General features: G+C 36.9%; 1 protein-coding gene and 1 long non-coding RNA gene across 6 annotated transcripts in view; one reads left to right on the top strand and one right to left on the bottom strand.

Moving 5' to 3' along the window:
* Positions 1–19985, bottom strand: part of slc12a9 (solute carrier family 12 member 9) — a 253109-nt gene that overhangs the window by 182867 nt on the left and 50257 nt on the right. The gene's annotated exons all lie outside the window — the stretch shown is intronic.
* LOC120525092 overlaps positions 1–19985 on the top strand; it is a 55401-nt gene that overhangs the window by 24125 nt on the left and 11291 nt on the right. For all 5 annotated transcript variants that reach the window (XR_005632890.1, XR_005632889.1, XR_005632891.1 and 2 more), the window contains one exon: positions 13688–13807. This is a non-coding gene — a long non-coding RNA (uncharacterized LOC120525092). The remainder of the gene's footprint in view (positions 1–13687; positions 13808–19985) is intronic.

Genomic DNA, 19985 nt, shown 5'->3' with positions numbered 1-19985 from the left:
ACACAGACTGTTTCGCAAACTTCTTGCTGATATGTCAGCTGAGCATGTTGACCTACTTTTGCATAACAATGTGAGGTGGTTAAGCCAGGGAAACTCACTCATGAGAGTCTGTGAACTGAGGAAAGAAATCATCACTTTCCTTCGTGAATGCAAGCACAGAAAGGCTGAAACATTTTTGACCAACATGTTGGATGATAAATTTGTGTCTGAGATGTGTTTTTTATGTGATATCCTTCATCATTTGAATGTACTTAACCTGGGACTTCAGGGGAGAGATAAAACAGTTGCTGATGTGGTTGAAAGGCTAACTGCTTTTCAAAATAAACTGGATATGTTATCATCTGATCTCAGTAGCAGACTGCTGCACTTTCCAACCCTCACTGGCTTCATCAAGTCATCACAAAGTGGTAAAGTCACAAAGGTCATGTCAGACTTTCTGGACCATTTGAAACACACCTTTGCACAGAGATTCATTGACTTTGACATTCACAAAGAGTTGCTGCATGTTGTGAGGAACCCTTTTACCAGCACACCCAATACTTCCCCCAAAGCAGAAGAGTTCCTAAAGTTGCATGGCATTGATGCAACTTGAAATGATTGAAATGCAAGCATCATGTGAATTAAAGGATGTCCTTCAGGAAAAAGGCTGCACAGAGCTTTGGACAAAGCACATTGTCCCAGAGATGTTCCCAAACATGAAAAAATTGGCCATGTGTGTGTTAACAATGTTTGGATCAACGTATACATGTGAATCATCCTTCTCTCACATGAATGCCATAAAAACAGACAATCGGATCTCCTTGACAAATGAGCATCTGCATCATTGTTTGCGGATTGCTGTCACCCCATATGAACCCAACTTTTCTCGTCTTGCCCAGTCAGTGAAGTGTCACTTTTCTCATTAGAGATAGATCAAAATGTCCTGTAGTATGAAGACTAGACACACTTTTGTTTCCTTTTATATGCTTTAAATGCTAGCAGTTTAAGTTTGTGATTTCATTCAAAGTTATGTTTGTTCTTATTTGCACAATATGATATTGCTATTACTGTTTATGTGAGTTTGTGACTGTGATATTTGCTCTTATTTGCACAAAACGAAATTGTAATAATTGTTTTCTAGGCTTTATTTTATTTAAGCAAAAATCAAATACTGTCACTGTGAGTTTGTGACTCAGATTTCTGTTCAAACTAAAGCTGGCTATGTTTTGCAGTTTTTATTATTTGCACTAGAAGCCAGCGGTTAATTCTAATGCCATTTGACTCATTTAAATAATAATGTTGAAAATGCAGTGGTGCTTTGTATTAATGGTACAATACAAGAAATACAGGGAAATGTGTGGCCCACTGGCAAAAGCCGTATGACAATTTGGCCCAATGAAAAATCTAATTGAATACCCCTGCCCTAGAGGGATACATCAGAAAATGTAATAATCAAGGTAGAATTTTGAACAAAGATTAGAGCAGGGAGCTCAGATACTGGCATGCCAAAAAGCAGCCTGCCATGACAATAGTCAAAGTTAAGACATGTGAGGGTGAAATTTGAAAATAGCGTTTGGATAGCCTCCAACAGGTTCTAGCAAACCATTTGACAACTCAGGGAATGGGACATCACACAGTTTGTACTCAGCACGGAAAATATTTACCTCAAAAGACATGGGAGATGGACGGAGCACTTTGAGGAATTCATACACCTGGAAGCTACACTCTTTATACAGGAGGCAGCACCAGAAGCACTTCCTGAGATTGCTGTGGCGATTAAAAGGAGGAGCAATATGGATTCAGTCCAGACTATGAAATAGTTTACCAGCCCTTCACCCTTGCAAAGACAGCTGAAGGGGTCATAGAAATTTGCTAACCCTACATATTCTCCATCGATTTAAAAAAGCCTGTGAAAGGTGCTGCAAATACATGGGATTCTGAGGCCACTGCTGCATGCTATATTTGGTACTTGGTAATAATCTGAATTCAGTGTGTGCATTTGGATTCTTCACTCTTGTTAATGATTTTCATGCACAACATATCAATGAAAGTCAAGCTGTTTCTGCTGTTTGCAGAAAATGTTGACCTCTTGGCCTCATCAGACTGTAATTTCTAGTGTGAGCTGGAATGGCTTGTAGCTTAGTCTCAGCTGGGATGAGAATGTTCACATTTAAGTCAGCACACATGGTCCTTTCCCAGGAAAGAGTGTAATGTTTTCTGCAGGTAAGTGGTGAACAGCTGCCTCAAGTAATGTACAAGCATGGTCAGCCTTATTCATGAATAAGGGTAAGGTTGATTTTGAGATTGACCAACAAATCAATGCTGAGGCAGCAGTTTTACACATGTTGTATTGGTTGATATATTGGTTGGGTTAGTGACTGTAAGAATGAGTTTGTGAGTACAAGCAACTGAAATTTGTTTCCTACACAAAGCTGCTGGGCTCACACTATGTAAAGGAGTGAGAATCTTAATAATACAGCAGGGCCCCAGAATAGAAACACTGCTTCTCCAGATAGAGAAAACCCAGTTTATGTGGTTTGGGCTTGTAACTAGTATGCCTCCTAGATGACTTAGATCACAAGGCATACAAGGCATAGGTCCACATTAAGAAGATCACGAAGGAATACCAGGACACGCTGCAGGGGTTAAACCTCTGAACTGTTCTGGGAGAATCTAAGTATTTTCAGGAAAGGCAGAAGGAACCTGCTCGGGACAGAGAGGCCTGGTCATCTATGAATATGCTAATTCAATCCTCATTAGAAAAAGTGGAATGAAAATGTTAATAATGATTATCAGCAATTTAAAGAATATAATAGTCTCTGTTTAGTAACATGTATTTTTTTCTTAGTAAAGTACATGTAACTGTATTGTTTTGACTTGTCTTTTAGTTACCATTTTCTGATCAATCCATGCACTGACCACTATGGCTTTTTTACAATATCTCTGTTCTCTTCGGCAGCATGGTGGCACAGTGGATAGCGCCTCGCAGTTAGAAGACCCGGGTTCGCTTCCCGGGTCCTCCCTGCGTGGAGTTTGCAAGGTCTCCCCGTGTCTGTGTGGGTTTCCTCCGGGTACTCCGGTTTCCTCCCACAGTTCAAAGACATGCAGGTTAGGTGCATTGGCGATTCTAAATTGTCCCTAGTGTGTGGTGTGTGTGTTTGTGTGCGCCCTGCAGTGGGCTGGTGCCCTGCCCGAGGTTTGCTTCCTAACTTGCGCCCTGGGATTGGCTCCAGCAGACCCCCATGACCCTGTAGGATATAGCAGGTTGGATAATGGATGGATGTTCTCTTCAGCAGCCTGGTTTTCTATATGTTTAGTTCTGCTTGTATCGAATGTCATAATTAACATTGTTAATAAATTAAAGTTCACAGTGTGTACAGTGCCTTGTGAAAGTATTCGTCCCCTCAGGACGTTTGCCCTGTTTTGTTGCATTACAACCTGGATTTTTGGTAAGGGTTAGCACCACTTCATTTACACAACATACCTACTACTTTGAAGGTGCAAAATATTTTTCATTGTGATAAAAACAATTATTAAGGCAAAAAATAGAAATCATTAGTGTGCATAGGTATTCTAAGTTTTTTGAGACACATTGTGCTGCAATTACAGCTGTAAGTCTATTGGGGAATGCTTCTATTAGCTTAGCACATCTAGCACTGGTATTTTTGCCCATTCCTCAAGACAAAATTGCTCCAACTCCTTTAAGCTAGAAGGGCTGCATTGATGTACACCAATCTTCAAATCATGCCATATAGTCTCAGTTGGATTGAGGTCTGGGCTTTGACTAGGCCATTACAAGACATTTAAATGTTTCCCTTCTTTGCCATGGATCTTTGTAGCTCCTTCAGTGTTATCCTTGGTATTTTTGTTGCATCTCTGATTAATGCCCGCCTTGCCTGCTCTGTGAGTTTAGCTGGGTGGCCTTCTCTTGTCAGGTTTGTAATAGTGCCATATTCTTTTCATTTTGTTATAAGGGATTTAATGGTGTTCTATGTGATATTCAATGTTTTGGGATTTTTTTTAATATTGTCTGTGACCTGTTTGGACAGCTCCTTGGCAGGTGTGTTGCTTGCTTATTGGTGTTGCACAGACATGGGCCACTCAGAACAGGTCTATTTATACAGACATCATGTAACACTTTGATTGCACACAGGTGGACCCTAATCAACTAATTATGTCACTTCTGATGTTAACTGGTTGGACCAGATCTTATTTAGTGGTTTCATAATACATATGCATTCACAACTTTTCAGTTATCACTTGTTTATTATAAGTCTTAACGTATAGGCACTGTGGGCACTGGCTGGGGGCCCCAGGACCATTGGGGCCCACGATGTTTCTGATGCAAACGTATGTATCTGTTTCACTATCAACACAGGGGCTCCAGCGTACTACTTTGCCTGGGAGCCTAAGATCCTTTTAAGACAGCCGTGTGTATTTACACAGGGTATTTTAGTTTCATTATATTACTAAGTCCATTGAATAAAATCCAAATGAAAATCCATTATAATTCCAGATTGTAATGCAACAAAACAAGATACATTCCGATGAATACTTTCGCAAGGCACTGTAATTTGCAATATAACCCCTTAATTAACTGTTACTTAAATTATAATTGTATTTACAGCGAAAATAAAAATTCTTGATTATACTGAGCATGCAGCCTGATGAAACCTTATCAGTAATACATATGTGTAAAAAAAGAATTGTCAAGCAATGGCTACAACTTTGCTCACAGCATCTAATTCCTATTTCTGCTTGAATTTAGCCATAGAAAGGTCTTCTCAATGGTATTAAAAGCAAAATTAAATCAGTAATTACTTCAGATAATACTACATTTGCAAATGCATTTATTGCAATTCAGGGATGCTGGGAAATGGAGACTATTTTGGGAAGCCTAGGGAGCAAGGCAGTAACCAGTCTTACACAAGTCATTGGTCCATTTCAGGGATATGTAATTACTAATTCAAAATAAATACAAATCACTGCGCCTTTGTATTGCTCAATTTATTGAGAAACACAATGATTGAATTATATAATAATTAGTAGTGAATGGAAAAACCTATTGATTTTTAGGAGTGTGTTAAAAATATTGTAAAAATAGTTTTAATTAAAATGAACATTTGTAATCAAACATTTTAAATGTTTTAAAAATATCAGTTGTCTTAAAAAATGTAAATATCCTAAGTATGATAAACATAACAAATAAAAATAATGTTTACTTACAGTTCAGCAACTGTACTGTTATATTTCATTTATTAAACCACAGAACATTGTTGTAATGTACAGAAACTGAACATATGTTCACAGTTTAGATTTTTATTTAAAATTTTAAAAGAATAATTAGAAAAACAACAAATTCAAAATTAAGTTAGTTAAGTTTCTGAGAAAAAAATAGAAAAAAGACAAAGCTATTATAAATCCTGGATCTTGCACCTTATGCTTGAAATAGGCTATATTTTACCAGAGAGAAAGTTAAGTGTAAGTTATTGAATAATCATTAATAACCTACCGTTCAACAATTAGTCTTGGATCATCGAGCATGTTTTCCATTTCTACTGCATTAGCAATCTGGATTACGTGATAACCTACATGCAACCCAGTCTCTGAATGTATATGCAGTAGTAATCTATTTGTAGGATACATGTTCTGAAAATGAAAAATCATGACTGTTTTATTGTTTTCATTTTGTGTACAGTTAATATTTACAGTTTTTCGTACATATGACCTTATATAACTGTTAGTTTCTACTCTAAAGCCCCCCATAAAATGCACTTGTACTGATTCATGCCAAAATGCCTTTTGCCTGCTTCTAAAAAGTTGTTTCTAAATTTTAAATAGACTTTAGATAAGTCTTTAAGTTAAACATATTTTTGTAATAGAAGCAATGAGATGTAACAGTAAAGAATATATTTAAAGTTACAATTCCTGAGAAGGGGGCATGGTGCCGTGGTGGTAGCACTTCTACCTCACAATAAGGAGACCAGGGTTTGCATCCCAGGCCCTCCCTGTGTGGAGTTTGCTTGTTCTCCCTGTGTCTGCATGGACTTCCTTCCACTGTCCAATGACATGCAGATTAGGTGGATTGGTGACACTAAATTGGTCAGGCATTATTCCTGCCTTGTGCCCTGTGCTAGTGGGGATAGGCTCCAGCCCCCCTGCAAACCTGCTCTGGATTAAGCAGGTTAAAAAATGTCATGACAAGTTCCGGAAATATGTTACCATTACACAATTAGCACTATTTGATTTAAAACATAGAGGGGCACTTTTTGATTTTCATTTATGTTATAAATTACATTTTACAAAATATTATATCTTTGCTTTTAGAAGTATTCTGTTCTGATTTCAAATTATATGATAGAAGTTTTAAACAATGCTATACCTTACTGACAGCCACTGAAAATTTTTCATTCATAATCTACATTTTCCAAATCCTGTTAAATATCATAGTGGTAAAAAACATGAGTAAGCGATACTTCCATTTCTCCATGCTCCCAGACAACCCAAGAAATACTATCAGACTAGTCTGTTATCAGGGGACAATGTCTGATACAACCCTCACTTCATGCTCAAACCATCTCAACTGGCTGTTCTCAGTCATTAAGAGCAGCAAAGTTCTACTCTCAGGTCCAAGAGTGCTGAGCTCCTATACTTATGTTCATGGAGCGGGAGTGTACAATAGCATGGGAAGCTCATTTGCCACATTTGGTCTTGTGCTTTCAATCAGCACCAAGAGCTCATCAAACTAGCCAAGGCATACATGGATTTACTTACTAAAATGCGAAACACTTTTCTTAAGTGACTGAATAGTTTGTTTTTTTTTTACCTATAGTTATTTTTAATGCCAACACTAAATTTCTACACCTGGGCCGTAGCTTTGACTCTACCACAGCTTCTTGATTATTGTTACCGCTTGGTCAAATGTCAAAATCCTTCTGCTAACAGACCATGTATTTTTTGTTCTAAGACTTCATTTTCTTTTGGTATTTACAAATACGTTCCAGAGATTTTACTCACAGATATCCATTGAGCAGTTAAAATAAATAACAATATTTTATTTAAGTTAAACTTGCTTTCCCGCTCAGCATCAGCCACTGAATAAAAGAGAAAAATCAAAAAGTTAGTTCGATGGAATATGTAGGTTAAATCTTTGCCCTCAGCCATATGGAATATATCCTTTGCAACTGAAAAAAAAAATCATTGACGTGAAAAATACTAATACTGATTAATATCCTAATACTTTTAACATTGGAACATGACATTTCTGCATATATGTAATAAAAACTGGAACACTGATAATGGCTCTTTGAACATTTCTAGGAATCTGAGATATGTTTAAACAGACAAATTAGTTTTTCAGTAGCCGCCAAAGAGGTAGTTTCCCTTTTGTGACCTCTGGATGAACTTAGCCTTAATGTCATTTAGAATTGGAAGAATTCCTACAGTAAAGAGACAGAGGAGGCTGTCAGGGAGAAGCAGGACCCCAGCTTGGCGTCTTTCTGCCTAGATTATTGTTGGAACAGTGTGGGGCCTTTTTTCGCTTCTTGCCTCAAATGACTGTAATGAGAGACAGCTATTTAAAATGTAATAGGTATAAAAAATCCCTTAGAAAATCATTTTGAAACTATGGTGTAGCTTTCTCGCCTTTAATGAATGCAGAGCTTTTAAGGTATTCATTCTAACTGATGTTCTTGATTAATTTATATGGATCATGAAATGAGGTACTTTAAATTTCCACCCATTTCTGAGAAATGTACAGTCAGTTAAATGATAACCTAAACTGTACTAGAGTGAGTGAAGATGGTTGTATGCATCATTTACTGTAGCTCTGAAAAGTAGCATCTAGAGTTGGGCCCTTATGATCAGTGTTGATAGGATTGGTTTAAGTTAACCACAACCCTATATTAGAAAACCAGGTTGTACAGACACATTATAACAATACACTAAGAATGCTTTCAGAGTATTTATGGTAGTAAGAAGTAATTTTCATACCGTGGTTGGAGTATATAACTGTTCACAATTTACTTACCCAGGTGCCTGGACAATCTGTGGACCTCAACTCCCTTGTGCCTCCACTCCAGTCCACATTACCCTGTAAAATCATGTACCACTGTCCACATGCCAACCCTCCCCTTCACTTTCCATTCACACTTCTGCGTACCAACTGCCAGCGTCTCTGTCCTCAAGCACTAGGGTGCACTGACTTATAACACCATTCTGACAACCTCACAGTTACCAAGGACTGGACTTCACAACAGACTATGGAAATTCAATCAACACAAAGCTGCCGGACATGATTGTGTAACCTGAAAAAAGTCTTAAATGACTACCAACTGGTTTCCCTGACTTCACAAATTATGAAGGCCATTGAAAGGCTAACAATGACTCACTTCCAGCTCCTGGTCAGAACAGCATTGGGCCCTCTGCATTTTTCCTATCAGGAACAAATAGATGACTGTATCATCCATACAAATATGCCAAATAGAGCCTACGCCCAACCGGAAAAACGGATTAGCACAGTGAGGTTAGTTTTTTGACGTCTCTAGTTCATTCAGCACCAATAAGCTCAACTGTTGTCGGAGAAGCTTTGGTCAAAGAGGATTGATTTTATCACTATTTCCTGAATAATTTACTACTTAACTGGTTGACCCCAGTTTGTTAGGCTTAAGTACTGTGTATGACATGGTCATGAGTAGCACAGAGGCTACATAGAGTACACAACAGACTTTAGATACAATACTGAATAATGTCATCTGCAGAAATTTTCTAATAACATAGCCATAATTTGATGTAACAGGGGTGGGCAGGAAAATGAACAGAGGAAACTTGTGGAGGACTTTATTGAATGGTAGAAACTAAACTACCAACACATCAGTATCAGCAGGGCAAAGGAGTCAATGGTACAACTTCAGGAGGGTCAAGCCTAGCATATAATTACCTTGGGGTGTATCAGAACAAAAGGCTCTGAATTGACTACCAACAGAGAGGCTGTATACAAGAAGGAACATTGTTATCTCTATATCCTGAGGAGGCTAAAGTCACTTTGTGTATGTAGGGCATTCTTACATGTTTTCTATCAGTCTGTAGTGGTCAGTGTATTTTTCTATGTGGTAGTGTGCTGGGGAAACAGCATTAGTGTAGGCGATGCCAACAGACTAAATATTGTGATGAAAAAGGCTAGTTTATTATTGGGAGTTAGGCTGAACTCACTAGCAGAAGTAGTGAAACAGAGGTCACTCAAGAAGTTGCTTCTCTCTATCTACTTTAAGAAGAGACTTTACTTTGGTGATTGATATACAGACTGTAGATTGCACACTGATGTCAATGTGTCACTAAGCTGTTAAGGTCTGTATTTACTTGTGTGTTTGTGCTTCTGTGAGCATAATATTTCATCTTATCATTTTACTCCTACACTGTGCAAGGTCATGTTCCCTTTTTACTTTTAACCTAATAGTGAACACTTCAACAGAAAGCCCTGAATATAAGAGTCAGAAATGGGTGGAACACTGTTAGGCATAGTTAAAAGGCAGAGGTATACGTCATCAAGGGTTTTTATGGTAAGAGTCAAAAGTGTTTAAACCTGTTCACCTGTTTGCAGAGAAATAATTGGCTGCTTTGACTGAGAAAACAGCTTTTTCCAAAAATAGGTTTGATCAGTTATTGTCCTCATTAGAAGAGCAACAAAAGTAAAGATGGGCTGCTGATTATGCAATATAAATCCAAAGAGTTATGAAAATTACAGGGCATAATGGATGAGGTGTATGCTCAGAAATTTAGGATACCCGACAAACTCATCTAAGTAAGACTGTAGCAAGTAACACTGTAGGACAGGGGGACAGTTTTATACAGCATTAGAGTAATTTTCAAACATACAGTATATGGTCAAGTCAGTTGAAGACAGTTTAGTTTGAAAAAGATAATGTTTAACAAATAAAATAGTTTACAATACAACATTATTAATAAATACATACAAAAATGATCTGGTTCTGCCTCCATGTGACCCATTAATTGTATTAATGGTTTAATAGACAGATGGATGTACACAAAAGAGAAATCTAATAGGAAAAGTAAAATAAAACAAATACTGAAATTGACTGATGGCAGGTTAAAAGAAATACAAATAACTGAAAAAAGCTATTTCAGTGCTAAAAGTATTAAAAAGAAAATACATAAAATAGAGTTATGTACAGCTAGGCATCAATCTACATATACATAATGCAATATTGACTGCCTGAATGACTCACTCACTCATCAACAAAAATAATATTTCCCATTTAGTTAAAAAAAGCTGAAATCTAGCAGTATTGTACATATAGAGCAGTAGATATTCACTTAGAAAGGACATTTCAAAATTTCAATATTTGGGAGTTAACCCCCTCCACAACAGAAAAATGAAATACCCCAAAATCTCAAAAATTCTTTAACTAATTTGCATGAAAATTGGTCATGTTACAGAAAAAAAATTAGCTGAACTCTGTTTTTTATTTGTCAATATTTGTCAATAATAATGCTGCCATGAGTGGGCTGTTTAAGGAAATCCATCTTTTTTCCACTCATCACAGGCAAGTTTAGCTGCCAGTTGACCACTGCCAGCACAACAGGGCCACTCACCAAAAATGTGAAGAGCTGAGTGAATATGTGACAAGGAAAAAGAGAAGAGCCAAGATAATTCATGGCATGACCTCTGAAGCTGAAGGAAGATGTTGTTACACACTCAAGGTGTACTACACTCCTTTAGTCCAGCTACTAGGGAGGAGAAGTTGAATTCTTCATGCCTAAAGCAATAAGCCACAACCAACTATGCTAACAGCAGAGAAGAGACAGGAGATGGACACTGTAACGAGTGCAAGTAAACCCATTTGGCAACATAGGCAAATCCTATGCACACACATCACACCCAGATTCAGTTTATTATACACTAAACTGCATGCATGGACCCCACTACCCCTCGGGTCTAGAACAAGTGGGAAAACACCATCATGACTCCCACATAAAGGTGCAATATTTATACGTTTGCCAAGGGTACCAAAACTACTACCATCTAAAGTGACTTTACAGTATATACACCAAATAATAAAACACAATGCGTATTAAAAAAACACACTGTATAGTAAAATACATACACTATGTACAGAAACACAAGTATTATATTGTGATATTTTGTCTCATACTCTATAAACTGAAATGCTTACACTGTTAACTGAAATGTATACATTATTTGTTGTTTTAAAAATAGTCAACAAACTTTATTGACTTTGTCAGAATCATCTGAAATCATCTTATCCACCTTACTAAAAAGACTGTGTGTCTGTGTCTGTCTGGTTGCTATGTCTTTGACATTCCAACAGATGGTGAATCACAAACATTTCTAGTAAACAAATGCATTGTAATTTCTGTTCCAACAGATGGAACATTATAAACATTTGTAATAATGCATGTTACAAATATTTGTGATGTGTCATCTGTTGGAATTAAAAATGCAATGTATTTTATTACTACATGCATTGCAAAATACATTCCAAAAGCTGGAGTACTACAAACATTAACACTAAACTCTATATTGATTATTTATATTTCAATCCGTCTTAGATGGTTAGCACAGCTAGTATACAATATTCTGATTTTCTACCATAAATACGCTATAGAAAAAGCAGTAGCAAACTACTAGAATTCTTCCAGGTTAAAAGGATATGAACTATTAAGACTGAAATAGTTGTAACATTTCACTCTAAACAACTTAATGACAGAATTCCATATGGACCAATCATAGGTTTTATAGAAGATCAAAGACTTTCCTATTTTACGCAAAGACTGAATGCTGTGAATCTTCTTTCTGTATTTAAGACTACAAAGTTTGGCACAGAAAAATTCAATGTTTTAATTAATGACAGCCTTGTACATATTGGTAGTAAATCATCCCTTATTTGGATACCCTTGGAAAACTGCAGGGTTTTGGTTCATGCTCATAAGAAAACTCGTGTGATTTAAATAAAATAAATGTGATTGTTAAATTTGTTTTCTGTTTGCAAATCTGTGTCCAACACTAGTCTTTGTAGAGTCAACAGTTATCTTGTGTATTAACCATTCATTTCAGAGATGTGACTAATTAGTTCTCTTGGTCCTCTGGTTTGTAAGTTTTGTATGACGAGGGAAATAAACTGTCAATTTAGACATTTTTTAAATGAGTCTTGGTAGATATCTACAGAAATATTTAATTTTCAGTAAATAAGAGGGTAATGCAAACACTAAATGTGCTTCTATATGTAGTCATACTGAAATCCCAATTGTTCAATCTGATAAGAGAAGAATGTACCATTCTGGGGTAAGACGTAGATATGAATAGGTAACTTCCCCAAAGGTAAAGGTATATTCTGCATAAGGGTGTCTATACATTTAGTACACTTTTAGGCAAGAAATTACTGCAGTTAGCTAAGTATGCTGTTCTTTGTTCTGTCATTTGAAACTTTAAAGGTCCAAACCAAATCGCTTGTCAGCTGAATGTTACTGTAACATGGAGCTCTTCGATTGAATTAGCAATTCAACCATTGTGTGGCAAAAAGTCTTAGTGGCCCACTATTTCCTACAAATGTTAAGGGGAAAAAGACAGAGGTTTCATTCAATCTACTGTACAGACCCCACATTGACACTCAAGGGAGATTACAGTAGAAAGTTATTATCAATAACTTAAGAAAGACATTAGGATGCTCCAAACATAAAAAATAACATTGACATAAATATGAATTCAGAAACTTTCATGCCTCTGACAGATTATGATTTATTTAAAAAGTTAAAATTGCTGAGGCTGTTTTACAGTAAATAATGTGTTTGTGGTTTAAGATAATCAGTATAAACCAGTGTCATTTACAGTTAAAATTTCCAACCATTATAAGATTATGATTGCACACATTGAGAATTAAAGAGAGAGAGAACATTAGTTATAAACTCCTTAGCACTTTGCTCACCTGTATATATCTTAGCTAGAACTCATATACATTCATTCAGTTTTCTTACTACTATATAAGGCCTTTTGAGTTAGAAATTAGCTCAAAAACAACCAAAGGTTTTGCTTTATCAATAAATATTCCTACTTTGAGTTTTACTATCATGATAGGAAAAAAAATATTCAGTCCATTCTTTCCTCAACCTAGGTTGATCAGTAATATTTAAATGTGTCTCCTATAAGAAAGCTATAATTGACTTACAGCAAATAATTTAAGATATGCTAACAGTTAGCTTTTGATGTTGCAACTAACACATTTTCAAGACTTATCACAGTGATCTGGTCTATAAATCTTAAAGAATGATGGTATCTAAATGTAATTTCCTTAATAAAGGTCTATCAATGTCCAACTGGAAGAAAATAATGGAGTATTACATTCAACAATTATATATTATGGGTTTTGCAAATGCTGCAGCTGTATATTTCAACACATTAGTCAGAAATAAGTACAAGTGGTAGATGGTAGGTTTCATTTTAAAAATCAGTTTTCAACAAGAGTGGCAAGTTGTGATCCAGTGCTACCAGACCTGAAAAAACAAAATATATTATGTTTCTGACATACAGTATTTTATTTACAGGCTTAAGTATATTTTCCTTTTATTGTTTCTGAATTATTATTTGCCATTTTATTGTTTTTTTTATATATATAATATGGTATTCATATATTGTGCATTTGCACTCTTTTCTTATGTTCTTTGTTTTTTGCAGGAGGAACCTTAAAAAGTGAGACTACCATTACGGGACTTAGGGATTGTCCTCAATCTGTATATTAAAGATGAGCAGGTCCCATCAGAAGTTCATTGATTGATGTGGAGTTCACAGCTTGCTGTAAGTAATTCTAGGATTTTCTGTTTTTTGATTATTGAATTATGATTTGGAGTTGCTTGACTTTTTAGGTATACCCGTTTTTACATTCTTCTTATGTTTTCTATCATTTTCTAATTATCTTAATAAATTATTTTTATTTGAGGAACATTGTTTTGCTTTGTCTTTCAAGGCAGTGGTTTTACAGTATATATTTTCCATTAAAAGGCATGTTTGTGTATTAAATATTTTTTTGAACTATTAAAGCCAGAGCACTATTTTGGCCCTGTGTTTGACTGCATGGGGCAGCAATTGGGGTCTGTTTTTTTTGTGATATTGTGAGTCCTGTACACCCTGTTTCAAATCTTGTGTACTGCATATCTTAACAAATTCATTAAGTAATTTCAAATAATATTGTGCCAGACAGCTCAGCTACTGAGATGAGAGCCATAGATAGATAGATAGATAGATAGATAGTGAAAATGTCTTCATATATGCACTCAGGTATAAGTGTGCCCTGTAAATATTTTCCTGTTTTTCACATATGTTTTGAAAAATATTGAATTTATGTTCATTCATTTTTTCAAAAGCAATACTTTAACAAATAAAAGCCTGACATAATAATGAACTGAGCCTTCTTCAAGTATACTCTCCATATATACACTCATAGTTATGTTGGGTCAAAAATTTAAGGAGTATTGAATGCATTATGCCAATACAGTGTCAAACAAAGAGCAACAACTGAGCTAAAAATAGCCAGGTCATCTCAAAAAGACTTAGTCGTATACAGTAAGTCACTTGGAAGAAGATTGTCAGGTGAACTAAAAATCGATAATGCTTTGCTACAAACAGAAATTGCAGGAACTACTTGAATTCTTGAACCATGCGTTCATCTTATTGATAGTATTCCCTGAGGGCTAATTAGAACATACGCATTGTTGTAAATCCTGTGCGTTTTCAGCAGGTACCTCAAGGTCAGAAGTGTTTCGCCTCTTAAATTGCACGCTTCGCCTGAGTGTGGCAAAGATGGCCGAGTTAGCCCTAACTTGCAAACAGGTTCCAACTGCAAGCTCTTGTCAACTACAACCATATTGAGCTGGTCTCATCTGCCATGGCTATCTCCCCTGTGGCTTTCTTCTGGGATTTAGGTTCCAAACCAATCTACTGTAATAAATAGCGCACTGATATTGCCAGGAAGCCATGGCAGCCAACTTCGATGGGGAATAAGATTGCATGCTAACCTTTGACTGGAGCTTCACCAATCATATCCTGGTACTTGACTTTCTTGAATTGGTGAGAGATGGCTACCTTGTTCTCCCAGGGTACTGTTAGTTTGACAACCACTATAGTTTTTGTACTCCTGGACAGAGAAGAACCATGTCTGGACAGAATGAGGTTACTGCCACCACTTTTGGAAAAATAAGCTTCTTCTTCAAGTTGACCTGCATTTCCTAGTCTGAAGCTTGACGAAAGATGATGGGTGGGTTGTTGGCAGCTGTCCTTACCTTTGGAACCTTATGCCCTTACCTTTGAAAATGGATAATCTCAGGTCGCTCTGCCTGTTGTTTGTTGGCTTTGACCTGCTGAATATTAATTCACTCTACGATCTCTTTATGAACTCTGTCATGCCTCCACCTGTATCGGGCTTCTCCCAGTGCTTTGGGGCATCAGTCAAAACATGATTCAGGGTACAAAGAGTTGGTCCACACTGCTTTAAGGATGTGTCTTCTTCTTTACCCCAGATATTTAGGTTGCTTTGGGTTGGCAAGGGGTCAGTCACGGCACGAAGAAGGAAGGCCAGCTTGCCCTGGTTGGTGCCCCATAGTTTCTTCCAGGATAACAACTGCTTGAGTGTCTGTTCCCACTGCATCCACTGGCCTTGGCATGCAAGCTGAACTGCTCTTATGCGTCTGTCTTCTTCTGCTGCCTCTCTGACCCTCCACCAGTTCTCTCAAGCCTTTTGCACTGGCTATGCTCCATTTCTTAGTGTTATAATTACAAAGTCCTAGCCATCCTTCACAAACCACACTCAACAAGCTCCTGATGCTTCCAGTATATTTCAGCTTCCCTCACTGCTTCCTGAGGCTTCCGCTTCCTGTTACACTTGATCGTCTTGTTGGCATGCATGACTTTCTCATCCTCTGACGAAGCACTGTGGTGACACCTCTTGCCTTGGTGGCTTTGAATTCTTCCACCACAGGTGAGACAGGTAAGCAGAGCTCAGAAGTCTTACTGTACATGTTGACAGAGTTGAAAGTTGGTGGGGACACCCTACCATTTCCACGCAAATTTGCTGCACAGTCTTTCCATTACTTCCACCTGAGTCATGGGGACGTCGTATAACAGAAATGGCCATTGATGCTTAGGTATGATTCAATACTGAACACACCACACCTTAAACATCCATTACATTTGGTTGCCATCATTTGCCATGAGCCACTTTTTATTTGTAAGATCCTTCAAGGTGCTATCATCATTCTTTCCTAAACATCATATCCCTTGTACTTGAATTATTAGAATCTCCGCTCCTTGAATTCTGAAGCTACTCTTTGACAGTTTCCCTTTCATAATACTTACACTCCTATATTTTGCTGGGTTGAATTGTATCCATGACCATGCAACCATTTTTTCCAGTGTGCTTAGTATCCACTGTGTTCCTTGGACAATTGAAGTCAACACCGTCACATGGTCCATGAAGGCTCTGCAGGCAGGATGTCTTGAACCATCATCTGCTTTAGGCCCCCTCCTGCCTTCAATAATAAATCCATGGCAGCTAGACATAGGACCACTGATACTGTGCCTCCTGCTATAAAGCCCTTCTGAAGCCTCTGCCATTTAGTGGTAAAGTTACCCACAGTGGACCTAATTTTCAGTGAATTCATGAGTGACATCATGAGTGTAACTACTTCTGATGGTACTTGGTAGTGTTACAGTATGATCTGGATCAGCTAAGTTATTTAGACTTTTCAGATTTTGACTCTTGTCCATGAGTTTCTCTTAAGTCTGTATAACTGGTCTTATGTCTAAGAGCAAGCATTACTGATCTTCAGTCCTTTTGACTAAATCTTATCTACATTTCAACAAACAAACTTTCTTTTAATCTTATATTTACATTAAAGAACTATTTCTCTGGAATAAATGTTTCCATATAAACCTCCACAATTCATTTCATTTATTAGTCTTTACTAATCTCTAATAATTAAAAGGTCCATTGTTCAGAGTTTCTAACTTGACCAATTTTATCTCTACCTCAAACATCAACAGTCAATCAAGTATTTTGAATATTCATGTCTGACATTCACATGAAGCACAAATTATATAGGCTTCTTTAGGTTAACATTAATCCACTAGAATGTGATTGAAAGTAATTTGAAGATTTAGAATTATTTTGCAAAATGAGCCACATAAGCCTGAAAAAAATATGGAAAGTAAGGAAAATTCCCTACTTAAGTTGTTGGATAGACACACTGTGATATTTTTGAGGCACAATTAGGTGTGAAAATGATATGATTGCAGATGTACATATTAATAAATAGTGAATTAGACTACAGTATATGGTTTTTAAACATCAGCATTTCTCAGTCCACTAATGTTGGTCTCTAAAAGATGATTTCAACAAGAAGTATGACTTTCAAGTCATATTAACCAGGGTTAAATAAACGTATTAGTCTTAAAAGAACATTTAGAAATGATTCCAGAAAAGAAAAAAAGCATAATTCCTGTTTTCCAGTGGGAATCTATTAAAACAACTACCAATTCTGTCCCAAGACATTTTTCTTACTTAGAGATCCCTTTACCCAGAAAAGAGTAAAAAGAAACACTACATCTCTGTCAAAATCCAGCAACCATGTTTAGCTGGCTTGGAACCTGACCAAAGGGAATACTTTGGAGTAAAGAGTTTTAATACAAAGAGCATGGCAGCTTAATACACAATACTGATTACTGTCTCAGGCTAGATCACAGCAGCGCAACATAAGCAAAACTTGTATTTGCAACTCTTGCACAGTATAAAGAAGGTGCCAATAAAGCTTTCACAAAATTATAAACAAAGACAGTTATATTCATCTTTCAATCTGTGAAAATTTGCTTCATTTTCAGTTATTCTACAATATTATTAAAAAATCTCAATTAAACAACAACAAATAAAATGTAGTTAAACTTTTTATTATGCTAAGGCCCCATACATAATTAAAAATCTTCAACTCTTTTTATAAAGCTAATTAAAAAAGAGATTTTAGATGTAGTTCAATGTACAAATCTGAGAATTACAGTATGCCTTATTGTTTTAGTGTAGTTATAATAGATGACATGCTGGGGGAACTATTGTGTTGCTACTTCACAGCTCTAAGAATCTTTATTTGATTTTATACCCTGTGTGAACTTTGGATGTTTTTACTATGTCTGTGCTTGTTAACACTAGGAACTCTGATGTCTTTAGGCATTCCAAAAATACAGTTAAGTCCATAAATATTTGGACAGAGACAACTTATTTCTAATTTTGGTTCTGTGCATTACCACAATGAATTTTAAAAGAAACAACTCAGATGCAGCTGAAGTGCAGACTTTCAGCTTTAATTCAGTGGGGTGAGCAAAACGATTGTATAAAAATGTGAGACAACTAAAGCATTTTTTTAACACAATCCCTTTATTTCAGGGGCTCAAAAGTAATTGGACAAATTAAATAACTGGAAATAAAATGTTAATTTCTAATACTTGGTTGAAAACCCTTTGCTGGCAATGACAGCCTGAAGTCTTGAACTCATGGACATCACAAGATGTTGGGTTTCCTCCTTTTTAATGTCCTGAAAAGCCTTTACTGCAGCGGCTTTCAGTTGCTGTTTGTTTGTGGGCCTTCCTGTCTGAAGTTTAGTCTTCAACAAGTGAAATGCATGCTCAATTGGGCTAAGATCAGTTGACTGACATGGCCATTCAAGAATTTTCCACTTCTTTGCTTTAATAAACTCCTGGGTTGCTTTGGCTGTATGTTTTGGGTCATTGTCCATCTGTATCATGAAACGCCGCCCAATCAATTTGACTGCATTTAGCTGGATTTGAGCAGACAGTATGTCTCTGAACACCTCAGAATTCATTCGGCTGCTTCTTCCTGTGTCACATCATCATTAAACTGGCAGCCATGCACGCCCAAGCCATCACTCTGCCTCCACCGTTTTTTACAGATGATGTGGTATGCTTTGGATAATGAGCTGTTCCACGCCTTCTCCATACTTTTTTCTTGCCATCATTCTGGTAGAGGTTGATATTGGTTTCATCTGTCCAAAGAATGTTTTTCCAGAACTGTGCTGGCTTTTTTAGATGTTTTTTAGCAAAGTCTAATCTAGCCTTTCTATTCTTGAGGTTTATGAGTGGCTTGCACCTTGCAGTGCACCCTCTGTATTTACTTTCATGCAGTCTTCTCTTTATGGTAGACTTGGATATCGATATGCCTACCCCCTGGAGAGTGTTGTTCACTTGGTTGGCTGTTGTGAAGGGATTTCTTTTCACCATGGAAATGATTCTGCGATCATCCACCACTGTTGTCTTCCGTGGACGTCCAGGTCTTTTTGCATTGCTGAGTTCACCAGTGCTTACTTTCTTTCTCAGGATGTTCCAAACTGTAGATTTTGCCACTCGTAATATTGGAGCAATTTCTCAGATGGGTTTTTTCTGTTTTCGCAGATTAAGGATGACTTCTTTCACCTGCATGGAGAGCTCCTTTGACCGCATGTTGTGTGTTCACAGCAAAATCTTCCACATGCAAGCACCACACCTCAAATCAACTCCAGGCCTTTTATCTGCTTAATTGATAATGGCATAACTACAGACTTGCCCACACCTGCCCATGAAATAGCCTTTGAGTCAATTGTCCAATTACTTTTGAGCCCCTGAAATGAAGGGATCGTTTAAAAAAATGCTTTAGTTGCCTCACATTTTTATGCAGTCGTTTTGTTCACCTCACTGAATTAAAGCTGAAAGTCTGCACTTCAACTGCATCTGAGTTGTTTTATTTAAAATTCATTGTGGTAATGTACAGAACCAAAATTTGAAAAAAGCTGTCTCTGTTCGATTATTTATGGACCTAACTGTATGTTCATTAAAGGGACTAGAAACATTAGATTATCTCAGTATGAGTGTGAGTGGATGTGCATTCAGCTGTGTCCTGCATCCATAATTGCCTACTGCCCAGTGCTGCTAGAATAGGATG

The sequence above is a fragment of the Polypterus senegalus genome, chromosome 3, assembly GCF_016835505.1.
Source record: "Polypterus senegalus isolate Bchr_013 chromosome 3, ASM1683550v1, whole genome shotgun sequence".
In the NCBI taxonomy this organism is placed as follows: domain Eukaryota; kingdom Metazoa; phylum Chordata; class Cladistia; order Polypteriformes; family Polypteridae; genus Polypterus; species Polypterus senegalus.
The sequence above is the reverse complement of the archived record's forward strand: the minus strand, read 5'-3'. Positions and strand labels throughout refer to the sequence as shown.